The sequence below is a fragment of the Rattus rattus genome, chromosome 1, assembly GCF_011064425.1.
Source record: "Rattus rattus isolate New Zealand chromosome 1, Rrattus_CSIRO_v1, whole genome shotgun sequence".
Classification (NCBI taxonomy): Eukaryota; Metazoa; Chordata; class Mammalia; order Rodentia; family Muridae; genus Rattus; species Rattus rattus.
The window spans coordinates 168,394,792-168,399,410 of NC_046154.1; the positions used below are offsets into that span (position 1 = coordinate 168,394,792).

Below are 4,619 nucleotides of genomic sequence, written 5' to 3' on the forward strand. Positions count from 1 at the left end.
AGCCCCTAGTCTAGGTTTTAGGTGTTTGTTTGTTTGTTTGTTTCAGGTAAATGAGGAGGTTGGTGAGCTTGTTTCTGTCCTCCAGGTTTTATCCTTCAATTTCCTTGGCCAACTTCACTTGTAGATGAGCTGCATTCATTTTTCTCCCTTATGAAGATCATGCTGACAGAGTGACGGCCTGACTTCTGGCAGAGGACTTTTAACTCCATCAGAGACCAGTACGATCTTTATTTTTCTAAAACTCACACTCTGGGTCAGCCATGCATGGAACTAAGAACTCTGCTGAGCAGGAATTCCAATAATCTGACCACCCCTCTCAAATTTAGAGGTCATATTTGCTCAGTGGAAGGCTCTTGGGAGGAGGGGAATCTCATGGAGTTGGAAGCTGTTGTGAAACTTGGAGAATGCTCATGTTACTTTCTGCATATGAAGAAAAAAGTAAAAACAGAAGACTGGAAGACAAAAGCCTACAAAAACCCGAGTGCAAAGACCCACGCTGTAGTGTTTTGTAGACATCCCTGTAGCTCCATGACCTCTCAGTGGTGGCCTAGGGAGTGGCACTATTAGGAGGTGTGGTCTTGTTGGAGTAGGTGTGTCACTGTAGGCATGGGCTTTAATACTCTCATCCTAACTGCCTGGAAGCCAGTCTTCTACCGTTTGACTTCAGATGAAGATGTAGAACTCTCAGCTCCTCCTGCACCGTGCCGGCCTGGATGCTGCCATGCTCCTATCTTGACGGTAATGGACTGAACCTCTGACCCAGTAAACCAGTCCCAATTAAATGTTGTCCTTCCAAGACTTGCCTTGGTCATGGTGTCTGTTCACAGCAGCAAAACCCTAACTAAGACATTCTCTCCACTCCAATACTCATTTTAAGCAAACGGTGAGCAGTAAGCTATCTGAGTCCTGTGGCAACTTTCATTATTAGATGCTTACAACATTGTTACAGACCCACCCTCAGCCAGCCAACATTGCTAATCTTCTACCCAGAGCATTCCGCTCAAGGTCCCTAACAGCATCAGACAAGACACTCCATGCGTATAATTGCAGCTACATCCTTATTTTCCGGATTAAGGAGACGACATTTCAGGCTGTTTCATTTCAACAACGCTGTTCTTATCCTTCCTGAGCTTTTCAAAAGCTTTTAGGGATCAAATAGGACACACTGTGGGTGTCTTTTCTTACTTGAAAGTTACTAACAGAACTTCATGACTTTTAGAATACGAGTTAAAGACCCACTTGACCCGAACCGTAGGAGTAGTCGGCTCACAGAAAGATACCCCGAGATCTCTAAATATATGGCTAACATTCAATTCCACTCTTCAGAATTAAAACAAACAAAAACTACAACAAGGGCAGACATCTCTGTCTGTTGCTTTTCGCCACTTGCTGCAGAACTGGTCAACCCCACCGTGTACTTCAACATCACGGCCATTGGAGAGCCCTTGGGCCACGCCTCCTTTGAGCTGTTTGCAGACAATGTTCCAAAGACAGCAGAAAACTTTCATGCTCTGAGCACTGGGGAGAAAGGATTTGGCTATAAGGTTTCCTCCTTTCACAGAATTATTCCAGGATTCATGTGTCAGGGTGGTAACGTCACACGCCATAATGGCGCTGGCGGCAGGTCCATCTACGGAGAGAAATTTGAGAGTGAGAATATCATCCTGAAGCATACAGGTCCTGGCATCTTGTCCACGGCAAATGCTGGACCAAACACAGTGGTTCCCAGGTTTTTATCTGCACTGCCAAGACTGAGTGGCTCGGTGGCAAGGGTGTGGTCTTTGGGAAGGCAAAAGAAGGCACGAACATTGTGGAAGCCATGGAGCGTTTTTGGGTCCCGGAATGGCAAGACCAGCAAGGAGATCACCATTTCCGGCTGAGAACGATTCTAATTTCTTTTGACTTCATTTTACCCATCAAACCATTCCTTTTGTAGCCCACCCTATCAGCTCGCAATACCCTGTAATCTCTGCTCTCACTGAAGTTCTTTGGGTTTCCGTATTTTCCTCATTCCCCTTCAAGTCTAGCCGGATTGCCAAGTTAAGTTTATGATTATGAATAAAAACTAAATAAGAAAGAAAGACCTACAAGGAGATAGGATACAGCCCAGCACTTAGGAGCCTGGTCTGCTCTTCCACAGGATTCAGGTTCCATTCCCAGTAGCCACCTGGTGTTTCATAACGGTCCACAACTCCAATCTCAAGGGACTTAATACCTTCTTCTAGCTTCTGTGGGCAGTAGGCACACGCATGGTTCACAGATACGCATGCAAACAAAACACCCAAATGCATAAAATAAAAATTTTAAATTAATAAAGAAAACATTACAATGAAATACCATTACTTCTCTGCCCCGACCCAGTCCCAGTCAGAAGTTTGAGGATTCTCTGTGGTAAGGTTGTGTATATGGGTGAGGGGGGGTACTTTCATATGTGGTTAGCAGAAGAGTGAAGCTGGATTCAGGTCTGGGACAGAGGCATACAAAGATGGGACACGGACATCTTTGCCAGACAGCAAGGAAGTGCTCAGGGACTAGAGGACAAAAAGCAGCTGACAATCAGCAGTACCTCTCAGAAGAAAGGAGAAAGGGGAGAGGGAGGGGTGGGAAGAAGATAGTCTTTTTTTTTTTTGCCTTTATTATATTGATTAAATCATCATTGAGAGTAAAACCACTAGATAAAAGACATTTACAGAACCTCAGAGTGTCACCCCACAGGTTAATTGGTACACATGAGCTAGAACAGAACACCTCTAGCTCATGACCCCATTGGGGGTCAAATGATCTTTTCACAGGGGTCCCCTGTGACCATCAGAAAACACAGATATTTACATTACAATTTCTAACAGTAGCAAAGTTACAGTTATGAAGTAGCAATGGAAATAATTCTATGGTTGGGGTCACCACACCATGAGGAACTGTATTAAAGGGTCCCGGCATTAGGAAGGTTGAGAACCGCTGGGCTAGAATGTCATCTCCCTAGCTTTGGCTGTATGTAAGCTCTTTGGTATCATCCTCTAAAATACAGATTCTGATGGATCAGGTTTGGGCTGAAAGCCTGGCACCACACCCATCTTCCTTTCTGACCAGCGATTGGAGATTCCTTACCCCATCGCTGCTTTCTGTCTCATTCTTAAGTACAGGATACCCTTTTTCCAGTTTACATACTGAACTTTTTATTGAGCCATTTTACTTATTTTTGCTAATTAAAATACACCTCATCAACACTTCAATATTTTTGCACAAGATGCGCTAGACCCAGATTAGAAATAGTAATTTCAACTCTCTCCATGTATGTGCTTATTTATATGGCAAGGGGTTTTCTGGAGAAGACCAGAGGTTTTGTTTTGTTTTCTAAGGTAAACTAAGTGACCAGCAATAAAAGATGGCGTGGTCACATTTCCAAGTGTAAGAAGTGCTGGTGGGAAACAAAGGACCACTATTAAGTCCAGCCTTTTACCTTTCTGAACAGCAGGGACAGTTTTCAGAGTCCCATCAGAAGCTAATAAACCTACTGCCCAGAAAACTGAGCAGAGTAACACAGTCCTCTCCAGTCAGGAGTCTGCAAGCGCTCAAAACTGGTCCATAGTCTAATGCTATGCAAATGCTGTGCCACTGCGAATAAGAACATTGTGGGGTTGGAGGGCAAGACCCTTAGCCTCCAATGCTTCCAGGAAAGACATCTACAGTTCTAAAGTCGGAGAAGAAAACTGGAATCTGCTTGGAGAGTGTGGTTTTGCTCCTTCAACCTGGGGAACAATAAAACGAATCCAAAGTAGGCATTCTGGATCGAAGACTACTGTATCTTAGTTGGTGGAGATGCATTTAGGGGGCATAAAAAGAGGTGAGTAACATAGCCAAACCAAGGTATCGTTCCATGCACTGCAGACAGTGGGGGTGGGGCCTCTATGGAGAGGATTCTGGGCCAGGGCTGATTGCCTTATATTGATCAAGGATGTGTGAAACCCATCTCAAAGTTCTTTAAGGTGAGACTCGAAGATTCAACAAAATAGAAGAGTGTCTTTGGCTCAGAAATCTGTATAGCTAACAAAATGATTTCATGGGAGTAAATAAGCCTGCTGTGTTGGTTATGGTTGTAGCACAAACTCACCTTCTAAAGACTACCAAAAATTCACAGTGTGTCAAGCAGAGTTCCCAGCCCTCCCTCCTAAATATGAGGTAAGTAAGAGAAGGCTCTCAGGGCTTGTCCACTGTGTGCCCTGTTGCCCTTGTCACCACAGAATTAAAGAGCCTCTGTCTTCCTCCCCAGGAAATGCTCAAATTACCACTCTCATTGAACTCTGTGTCTGTAAGCCATTGATGCGTACAGGAAAGACCGTGTCCTTTGATTTCCCCTGCAAGATGATGATGGCGGATATGTGACAACAGAGCATGTCCTCTTCAAACCAAGCACCTAAGCCTCCTTCCTGCAGAAGGACATTCCCTTGGCTCCAGCGCTGGCATTCCCGGCATTTGACGTGCAGGAAGCATATTTGAAACCATTGGCCAGGAGAGCCACTTGCTACTTGCGGTCGCTCTGAAAACTGATCCGCTAAAGAGAAACTGGGAAAGTGACAACACTTCCTGTGTTGACATCCCTCAGAGGCGGTGGGTAAAGCCAA

General features: G+C 44.7%; 1 pseudogene; it reads left to right on the forward strand.

The window, feature by feature from the left end:
- Positions 1-1,208: 1,208 nt before the first annotated feature.
- On the forward strand, positions 1,209-1,880 carry LOC116912230 (annotated as a pseudogene).
- Positions 1,881-4,619: the final 2,739 nt, after the last annotated feature.